General features: G+C 35.4%; 1 pseudogene; it reads right to left on the bottom strand.

Annotated features, from left to right (window-relative positions):
- Positions 1 to 3,327: 3,327 nt before the first annotated feature.
- On the bottom strand, positions 3,328 to 3,887 carry LOC141499721 (large ribosomal subunit protein uL5-like; annotated as a pseudogene).
- Positions 3,888 to 11,583: the final 7,696 nt, after the last annotated feature.

The following is an 11,583-nucleotide window of genomic DNA, read 5'->3' as shown; positions in this document are numbered from 1 at the left end:
CCTCCTCACTGGCCTTTCACCCTTATGATTGAACACATAATTCAAGGAAATAGAAATCCTTTCCACGAGCTTAAATGATCAAGTGAACTACTTTGGTCACATCAGTTGAGTATCTGGTGAACAGCTGCCACTACAAACTCAGCACACACATATGGCACAGATGCCACTGTTGCTCATTTTTACTATAAACAGGCCACAGTTCAGGCATAGGGTTGACATTTATAGACAGAGCCCCAGCAAAGTGTGCTGTCACTCCCATAAATACTCTGTGTGTGTGAGAGAGTTTGCAAGATATTCCATACTGTCTATAGGAACCACAACTGTGGCCATCAAATTTATGCCTTATGCAAGACTGGTGTGGCTGTGCATGCATGCATAACTATATTAAAGACAGAAACAAACTGACATTATCAATATTATATATATATATATATATATATACATACACACACACACACATACACATACCAATTTTGTTAGTACTATTTTAGTTAAAACATTGGGTTCTAACAGGCTACTCCTATACTTTATGAAGCTACTTAATTGTATGAATGAATCAGTGTGCCTTGAATTTCTTATACATAATAAATATGATTAAGGAAAAACAAAACAAACAAAAAAAGAAAAAAGAAAAAAAGGAGATAAGGATGACACTGCAGCGTATCATTTCTATCATTGGTATATATAAAATGCTTCTTCTACACTTTTAAGGTGATGAAAAGGACAACCAGATCGTGTCTAAATCAGCAGAGTTTGATATGATGTCAAAGCCTTTGGCTAAACATAGATTGACTTAATTCTTTCAATAATGAACTTTGGTCCAGAGCACTTAACAACCACAAGAGGGAGAAACCCAATATAACAGAGAAAATCTCCTCATTCAGGTTATCTTGACTCTGCTGCAGGCAAAACATAGAAATATTTTTTTTAATCGAGATTCTCTGCAGCAGTCCTTTCCAAATGCCAGTATCCATCACTGATGACTGGATCAATAGCTCTGTTTTGGCCTCAGTCTCCTACGAGAGATGGCATGCCATCAGTGACAGACAAATATCACAGTTAAGCAAAGTATCCAGCCAGACCTAGTAACATTTTTATTGATTTTTGTTGTGCAAATAATGTCTTTTTGGGCTGAATAAATGGCTTTGAGCCAAACAGTCATTGTTTATGATTCCAAAATGCAATAAAGGGACAGGAAATATATTATAGCCAATGTCTCAAGGCACACAACATAATCATCCTTTGGTGGTGAAAAACTATCCAACTGAAACCATGAGTGCATATTTATCCATGCTTAAAGGTACCTGTAGGACTTGCAAATCTTACACAAAATGTCCTGTTAGGAAACAGATGGTGTTGCCCTTTAACCTATTGAATAACCACTAGAAAACCAAGCAAAAAATAAGCACTATATTTCTTCAATCAATACAAAGAAAACACTTTATTATATTCCCTTCAAATGAAATATCAAAGTTGCCAAAAGAGCATTAGTTTACTTTGAAAGAAAACACATCAAAAACTACCCTGACTTTATCAAATACTATAAAATCAAAAAATATTTTATTTTATTTTTAAAAAAACTACCCTTGTTCAAAAACCTTTGTGAACAAGTCTCATTTAGTAGCTCACTGGAAACACAGGTACCAATGGTTTGAACATTAATTAAATTAAGTGACTTTTTTATGATAATTTGAGTGTCCTCATCTTAAACCTGGGCAGGCCTCATTTTAAAAGTATCATTAATTGGTCCTTTAAACTAATTTCTCTTACGATTACCTCTATCTATTCCTTGTTCTCTCATAGAAATCCTCCTCAAATGGAAGTATTAAGAGATGCCTAATGAGTACTTTACTTTGGAAATAGGATCCATTCCACAATGTCACATGCTAAGATACTAAATTTTCCATATTTTCAAGGGTGTACAAACCTTGAGTATTAGGAATTTTGTGTGACTTAGGTGCCATAAACTAGATATTACTGACAATTTTAGTGTGCCCACAAATGCATTCCCTCCCCAGTCTTGAAGAAAATGCCCCTTCAAAAATCAGAGAGCAGTCAACTATTTGTGCTCAAATAGTAACAAATGAATTGAAAAATTCTTTTACCTTAAGTTCAATTCCTCACAAATTTACTACTTTAAGCCCAAGGATGTATTTATTTCTGCATTTGTGCCTAGAATCTGGTTCGAGAAATAAAAGAATGCAATTCCTAAATAAGCTTTAATTTTTATTTATTAATTTTTCAAAAAATTGTTCCAGACTTATGATTTCAACAAAATATTGAAGTCCCAGTACAGAAAAGCTCTTGAACCTGTGAGTTCTTCACTGTAGGAAAATCCCAGTGTAGGAACACTATCCACCTTTTGTAATTTATAGTCATAAAAAGTTGGATGTTGCACCAAAAAGTTTAGTGATGTTCCCAAGGTAATATAGCTAATATGTTTTCAAGGCAGAGATAGAACAAAGGGATCACTGACTTAAAAGTCTCCTATTGATCCATTGTACCATGCTGCCACCAAACTACAAAAACCCAATAACCCTTCATTTTAAGTAGTTAAGGTAGTGCTACATAGTATAATAAAGATTATTCTGTGTTCTATTTTTTTAAAAGGTGAAAAATGTAAAAAAAAAAAGAGTGACCCACCACAAAGGAGGAATTGAATTCAATTGCTCATCACTTGAGGAATGATTCAACAAGTTATGATTTATGAACATAATGGAATACTGTTGTACTATGAAAAATGAAGGAGATGATTTCAGAAAACCCCGGAATGACTTACATGAATTGATGGAAAGTGAAATGAGCAGATCCAGAAGAACCTTCAGTATAATAGAAGTTCTTTAAAATAATCAAATATGAAAAATTTCTTAATTCTGATGGATACAATGATCTAGTACATTTCTACAGAACTTATGAATGAAACATTCCATCTACCTTCTGATATAGAACTATTGAACTCAGAGCACAGAAACAAACATTTTTTCTTTTTCTTTTCTCTAAAAAAAGTTAGTGTGAAAATTTGATTTACACTGCTATACTTATTTGAAATGGGTATTGTTTTTTGCCTTCTCCATTATTTAGAGAAAATTTGTAACTTAAAAACAAAAAGTCCATCATATTTGGAAACTTTAGGTTTGTGACCTAGTCGTTGTTGGGATATTAAAAGTTCTCTTTGATTACTCACTTTTGTTCTTGAGGATTCTGGAGTACAATGCCACATATCCCTGTTCTAGAGAACAAATCAAACTGAGCATCTTTCCATTGCCCCGGGATATTTCCTAAGGTCAAACTCTCACATTCCTTGGGTGACGTTTCTTTTTCTTTTTTTCATTTTATTGACCTTTTAATAGAAAACAGGACTTTATTTGCCAGGAAGGATGATGCCATCGTACTTCTGTTGGAACCAGCGCATGGCTTCCTCTTTGCCAATTCTGTGTGGCCCCAATGCAGCCTGTCCTACGCTTCTTGTCTGCAGTGCTGAACCCGGGTCTGCCCAGCACCACATAGAAGTCCAAGCCGTAGATACCGATGCTTGGGTAGTATTTAATCCCCAGATCGATGTGCTCTTGGATCCCAAAGCCAAAGTTGCCAGTAGCTGAGAAGTTATTTTTCCTTAACTCATATTCTCGCACCTTCAGTCCCTTCTCCAGAATCTCTTCAGCTTTGGCCCCACGGACTGTGCAGTGAACTGCGATCTTCTCGTTTCTCCTGATTCCAAAAGACCTGACAGTATATGGAGAACACTGGGGTTTGGCCTGTAAGCTGCTCCAACACTTTGGCTGCTCTGGTCAGCCTGTCCCCACTCTCCCCAACACAGATGTTAAGGCAGAGCTTTCGGATTCTTAATTCCCGCATGGGTTTTCCTTTTCACTTTGATCTTGCGCCATGGTGGATAACCGGGAAGAAAGCTTGGGTGACGTTAGTTCTATCCATTCCTTTTCCTTCTTCACAGGGGAAAAAAGTTAACCAATCCTGTGAGAAGTCTTAGTTGAAGTTACCATTCTTTGCAGGATGAAGAGAGGAGGGAAAAGACTTTTATTTACTATTGAATGAAATTGAAAGTTGTTTCCTCTGATGAAGCATACCTAGATGAGGTTTTTTTTTTTTTGCTGGAAGAGGGGGAGAAGAATTTCCCCCTGTTTAAAATCTTATTTCCAAGCTCTATAAGAAAATGATTCAAATTTATAATAATAAGGTCCATTCCCCAATTAATGAAAGGTCTTATGATAAGCAAAATCCAGATGACCTATAGCAAATGAAAAAATATTCCAAATTACTTATAAATTAGTGAAATAAAAATTATACCACTTCTGAGATTCCAAATCACACTCATTTGATTGGCAGTGATGACAATAAAGGAAAATGATAAATGTTGGCTAGGCTGTGGGAAAAATGGCATATTGATAGAATATGTCTTTGGTAGCCCTATGAATGGATACAAATATTCTGGAAAACAGCTTGAAATTATACACAAAAAATTTACTAAACTCTGGATCCCCTTTGATGCAATTATATACCACAATAAGGTCTTTGCCCAAAAAAGATAAAAGAAATAAAGAAAAGATCTTATACACACAAAAATATTTAGAAAGACATTTTTTGTGATAGTAATGAGGCAATTTATGTTGCTTGATTACATTTGTCACAAATAATTTGCTTTTCTACTCTTTTCATCCCCAACAGGGTAGATAGTAGAAGGGAGAGAAAAAAAATTAATGAAAGTTAAAAAAAATTTAAACTTTTAGAAGAGATCATTCACATGTTAAATGTTATATGCACTTTCATGTGAGGTTATTGTATTCTTAATTTTGCTAAATTGTATTACTTGGTTACAAAAATCCTAAGCATTTGTAATATATAAAAACAAAATGTACTAATAATTTTAAAAAACTATTAAAAATTAGCATCTTCTCAACTTGATTTCTAGCAGTTAACCAAATACTATGTCCAGTAGGTCAAAATCAGTGTTGTAGTTATATATTGCAAGTTGGGTAAAATGAATTTTTTATAATTATACAAGACTTTTATAATCCCATGTGCATGTTATTTCATGGAGTATCAATTATTTAAACACCTCTTGGAAAATTTCAGAAATATTTATCTTCATCCCAGAAATGTCCATTCTATATTAGCAACTGCCAATCCAAATCTTATCTGTCTTTCTTATAACTATACATGATAGCCTTTTAGGAACTCTGCCAAATACTTTGAACTGGAGATTTAAGCAATAGGAAGTAGAAAATAAGTCATTTTTCATCCATAGCAGTAAAATGACAAAAGTCATTTGTTTAGCTAAATGTATAATAAATTCTAAAAGAACAATTCATTGTTATATTTAAACTTCCTGTGAACTACCACAGAACTGTATACTTAGTCATTTAAATGTCTTTAATTTTGGAATATAATTTAGAAGGGTTGAGATGATTTGATCAGCAAAATCAAGAAAGACATTCAAGGAAGTGAGCAATATTCTGGTTTATGCTTTGTTTTAGGGGTCTTCTTTTGAAATTAATTTTTAGCACATGAAGTACAAATATCCTTTTAATTATGTCAATCCCAATATGGTTGTGCATTTTAGCTTGTTTAGCAGAGGCAGCATAATCTGGCAGTCATTTATTAAACATTTATTATCACCATTATTTCCCTCAAATAAATTACAAGAATGAATCCCTGAAACCCATTAACCTTCTAATATGATACTTACTTCAAATATTCATGATTTTATCTAAGCAGGTTGTTGCTGATGTTGTTGTTTGTCCTTCCTTCTTGAAGAGGACCATGGCATCAGGGATGTGATGCAATGAAATGCATTTGAATTAGATTTAAATGAAGGGGTAATGTAAAAAATCACCAGTCTCATTTCTTGGGAGTCATCAGGGTTCTGTGGCTACATATGGATCAGGGAGAACTGGAAATGGTCCTGGATGCAGTCGGAGACTTTGGCCTTTTAAACTAAGATCCTGAACAGGTCTTAGTTTGATTGAGGCCACACCCATTCAATGAGTAAAGCAGGTAAGAATGAATGAGGCAAAAAAAAAATGGCCTCTTTGACCTAGTTAAAAAAAAATCAGTTGGGGAAGGGAAAACACTCAGGGTTTGGGGGCAAAACAGAAACAATTGCTATTTACATTCACTCTGACCCAATCAGGACCCAAACAAGGATCAAATGGAGTTGGCCTAAGAATTATTGTTGGCTAGTCAATGAGAGTATTCTCTACCTGAACACAGTCCCTCACTTTATTTCCAACATACCCAACATGTCATAAAAATAACCTTTATGAATTTAGCAGCATGATACAAATGACTCAAACTCATAGACAGGGTTACTGTGTATAAGTGTTGCTTATGGTATATCACTTAATCTCTCAGGAACATAGGTAACTAATTCTCTAAGTCTATAATTTGTAGAATAAATGCCAATCTGCATTGATAGAGGGAACTCCTTACTCTTTCTCTCTTAAATGCCCTCTTTCCTCCTCCAACATCACCACCATTCTAGTATAGTTCCTCATTATCTCACATTTAGAACTGAAGTTCCTGACTTCAAACCCCTAAAGTAAAGGTCCAGTTATTGCCCTCACCCCAACTCAGTAAATTCCAATGGCTCCCTTTGGCCTCCAAGATCGAATACAAAATCTTCTCTATGGTGTTTAAAACCCTTCACATTCTTTGCTGTTGTTGAGTTGTTTCAGTCATATTTGTCTCTCTATGACTGTATTTTCTGTGACTATTTGGGGTTTTCTTTCTTGATAGAGATACTAAAGTGGCTTGCCATTTTTTTCTCCAGCTCCAACTCATTGAGGAAACTGAGGAAAACAGAGTTAAGTGACTTGCTCATGGTCACAAAGTGTCTGAGGCCAGATTGAAATCAGGAAGATGATTCCTGACTTCACTCAATCTTCCTGACTGCTCTGCCACCTAGCTGCCCCGTAATTTGTTTTCATTAACCTAGTCCTCTCCCACCTTTTCAGTCTTCTTCCTTACGGCAGAGGCCACATACTCTTTAATCCAATGATATTGACTTCCTTGCTATTCCAGGAAAAAGACACTCCATCTCTTGACTCTGGCTATTTCTTAAGCTTGTAATGCTCTCCTTTATCATCTCTATCTTCCAGATTCCCTGACTTTCTTTAAGTCCCAACTAAAGTCCTATGTTCCACAGAAATACGTTCTCAGTCCCTCTTAATTCTAGTGCCAACCCTTTCTTATTTTTTCCTATTTATCCTGAATATAGCTTATTTATATATATATTTGTTTTCTTGTCTTTTCCCATCAGATTGCAAGTTCTTTGAGGAGCTGACATGGCTGACAACATTCATCACTTGTTTCACATTATTATGATGAACTCCTCTTATCTTATGTAATTGGTTTATAGATGACAGATCTGTAATCTATAATTAGACCCAAACTCAAAATTTCTTCAAGTCGGCAGAAAGTGGCAAATGGTGTGTGGCAGGACTTTAAAGCTTCTTCCATATCATAAAGCAATGATGGAGGATAACTTTAATGGAGAACACCTACAGTATTATTGTCTGAGTACACTAAATTAGAATCTCCGGAAGTGAGAAAAACACACCTAACCCCAAACCCTCACCTGCCACGTATTTAATTTCTTTGGCCATGTATATGTATCAGGATAAGGGGAAAATACCAGGCTTCCCAGAAATTTTAGTGAAGTTTAAATCTTTTGAAATGATTATTACAACAGCATTTATAAAAAAAAATTCTGTATGCTTTGAGAGAAACATTTTACAATTATTATATCATTTTATCCTCACAACAATCCTGGGAGATGGGTGCAATTATTACCCTCATTTTACAGTTGAGGAAACTGAGATAAACAGTGATTTGCTTAAGGTTACATACTAGTAAGTGTCTTAGGTCCATATTGACCCAAGTCTTCCTGACTCCAGATCCATCATTCTATTCACTGTACCTCCTATTTTTCACATAGCAATATTCTGTACAGTATTGTACATGTTCTATATTTGCAAATGATAAAAATATCTTTTAAAATTATTTTTATAAAAGGAGGTGCTGTCCATACTATTGGTTGGATTGGAATTGGCATGTACCCAGTAGTTGAAAAAAAGTAATTATTCTTTCTTCACTTTGTAACACAAAATTACCACAGATTTATAATTTATTGTTTCTCTTTTTTTGTTTATCTTGAAAGAGACATAAAAATAGAGGAAAAGAGAGGCAGACACACACACACACACACACACACACACACACACACACACACAGAAATAGAAAAAGACAAACTAGACTGAGACCCTATCATCGCCCTATTCAATGAACTCCAGTGGCTCCCTATTATCTCTAATCAAGGAGAAATTACTTTCTTTTTCATTTAAAGGATTTTGCAACTTTCTTATTTTCCCATTTTTTTAAAATACTTTATCCCCCTCAATTCTCTACTTGGTTCAACAGTATTGGGCTACTAATTGTTGTTTGTCACACAAGATACATCTTTCCTTTTCATGCGTTGCAAAGGTAATCAATCCCTCAGTCTGGAAAATTCTCCCTCCTTATCTCCAACTCTTAGAAATCCAGTTTTCCTTCAAGACTGCTATAGGTAGCCTTTCTCATTTGTCTCTTCTTCCCAGCTGTAGTATCTTTTTTCCTAAGGTTATCTCTTATCAACTCTTCTATGCATACTATATTAGCAATTTTTTTATATGTTGTTTATGACACTAGAATATAAGGGCCTGTTTTTGCCTTTTCCATTTATTCTCAATTCCTGGAATATGGCATGCATTCAATAGATAGACAGAGATATAGTATTTAATAATTGCTTACTATATGCCAGCTAAACACTAAAGAAACAAATATTTTAAAAAAGATAATCCCTACCATCAGGAAGCTTAAATCCTAATAGAGAAAGGTCACATATAGAATGAAGCTATGAATGAGGGACAGGGGAGAAAGGTTCCCATATAGGAACAAGATAGTAAAGAAAGTCAAAAAAGAAATCAGAGAATTAGAAGACATGAATGAAATAAAGCACTAGGACTCCTACTGAAAGAGTAGTCTTGCCTAGAGAGTCACTAATTAGGAAAATGGGTCTTTAGGGCAGAGGTTTCTCAAGGTTGGAAAGGCAACTAGAGAAGAAAATAAAAAATCCAGAGATTAACTTGAGGAATTAATGGGAATTGATTGATCCTAGAAGCTGATATACAAGTTTAAAGAAGGAATCAGTTTGTAGGGGGAGAATGAATTGAATTTTAAATTTGCTAAAATTGAGATACCTGAAGCCATCAAAGTGAAGATAGTCAAGGGGCAATTGGTGATATAAGGACTGTTACTCAGGAAATAGAATAGAAGAGCTGGGTATCTAAATCTGGAAATAATCTACATAGAAATGGTAATTTCTTTCAATCAAGGGTATTAATAAAATGAAGAAGAAAAGAGGAACTGTGATAAAACCTCATGATATAATTAGTATTGATGATAATCCAGCAAAGGAGAATGAAAAAAGTCAAACAGGAAGGAATAGAACCAGAGAGCAATGACATGGAAACCAATGGAATGATCGACAGTATCAAAAGTTAGAGAGAAGTTAGGAAGAATGAAAGTTGAAAACAGAACAAAGCAAAACAACCTGATTTAGTAATTAAAATATCCTGGGTAAGATAAGAGAACAGTTTCATTATATTAATGAGATTACAAATCAGACTGCAATGAGAGATGCAACTGAGAACAGAAGAAGGAATAAGTGGAGAGAAGCAAGAAAGTTCGCTTTTTTAAAAAAATGAGAATTGGCCTATAAAAGGTATGAGAGATATAGGAGATAATTTCCTTTTAAAACTAATAATTCTTATTAGATATTACTTAAACCATATATGAGAGGAGGGAAGGGCTGACATTATACATCTACCCATCAGCCTCTGCCCTTTACCAGGTCATTTCTGACCTTCTGCAACCAATGAACATGCAAGTTTATGTGCTTACTGAATATAACACTGGGCAATATGCTAAATGCCGGGGATACAAAATCAAAGTGAAATGATTCCTGCCATCAGGAAACTTCCATTCTTCTCCTCTGAGCTGGTGGTTGAGACCTAGATTAAAACAAGGGGATTTGTAGAATGCTTCCATCCCATCTCAGCCTATAGAGATCTCAGCTTCACTCTGTGTAGAGTGTGGGGAGAAAAAAAGGAAGAGAGGTTGGTAGAAGGGACTACATAATTCTCACACAATCTCAGATGTTCACATAACCTTGAATTTCAAGAAGTCTTGTGGATCTTGAGAAAAAGCCCCAGGACAATCAAAAGACAGAAAGTAGTGTGAACTTATGGTGCTTGGGACCAACCAGAAATCTCCTTTTTTACCCTATCAAGTTTGACTTTCCTTTGTTAAAGGATTCTTTGGTCCTGTTTCCCAGCTTACCTCATCCTCAAGGCAAATCACTTCAATTTAATGCAGGGTGACTGATGACCAAGATCATCAAATTATGGACAGAAATTATTAGTTTTTAATTCTTTTTTTACTTTTAATAATTTTTTAATTTGAGTTTTACAATTTTCCCCATAATCTTACTTCCCTCCCCTCACTCCCCACAAAAGGCAATACATTGATCCAAATTGAATGTGATGAGAGAGAAATCATATCCTTAAGGAAGAAACAAAGTATAAGAGATAGCAAGATCAGACAGTAAGAGATCAGCTTTTTTTCTAAATTAAAGGCAATAGTCCTTGGTCTTTGTTCAAACTCCATAGTTCTTTCTCTAGATACAGATGGTATTCTCCATTGAAGTCAGCCCCAAATTGTCCCTGATGGTTGCACTGATGTAATGTGCGAGTCCATCAAGGTTCATCATCACCCCCATGTTGCTGTTAGGGTGTACAGTGTTTTTCTGGTTCTGCTCATCTCACTCAGCATCAGGTTCATGCAAATCCTTCCAGGCTTCCCTGAATTCCCATCCCTCCTGGTTTCTTTTTTTCTTTTAATTATTTATTTTCCTCCTGGTTTCTAATAGAGCAATAGTGTTCCATGACATACATATACCACAGTTTGCTAAGCCATTCCCCAATTGAAGGAAATTTACTTGATTATGGACAGAAATTATAAAATGGAAGGTCAGCTACTCAATCCTATTTAAATGCCCTCCTTGCAGTTCCTGATGGCCTAAGAGAAGCAGAAATTCATTTTGTTAGAATCCAATCCAAATTGCAAGGCAATGGGGATTAAGTGATTAAGTGGCTTGCCCAAGGCCACAAAGCTAGGTAATTATTAAGTGTCTGAGGTCAGATTTGAACTCAGGTACTCCTGACTCCAGGGCTGGTGCTCTATCCACTGTGCCACCTGGCTCCTACTGAAGTAAAGAGGGTCTATGAAAAATCCCATTGACTACTGGATAGAGAAGCTGGGAGTAAGTATATAAAGGAGCCCTCTCCTCATGACACCCTTACATGCTGTACCTGTAACTGCTGTCTATTCACATATTGCCTCTAGAAACCATTTTGTAATCTTAATTTTCCCAGCCTGTAGCAGAACCCCTATTGTCCTGTCCAGGAGACAGCATTGAATAAAGTGATTTTAAGGGTTTATCTATCATGAATTGTGGGTCCCTTCTTT

This window comes from Macrotis lagotis, chromosome X, assembly GCF_037893015.1.
Source record: "Macrotis lagotis isolate mMagLag1 chromosome X, bilby.v1.9.chrom.fasta, whole genome shotgun sequence".
Lineage (NCBI taxonomy): Eukaryota > Metazoa > Chordata > Mammalia > Peramelemorphia > Peramelidae > Macrotis > Macrotis lagotis.
The sequence above is the reverse complement of the archived record's forward strand: the minus strand, read 5'-3'. Positions and strand labels throughout refer to the sequence as shown.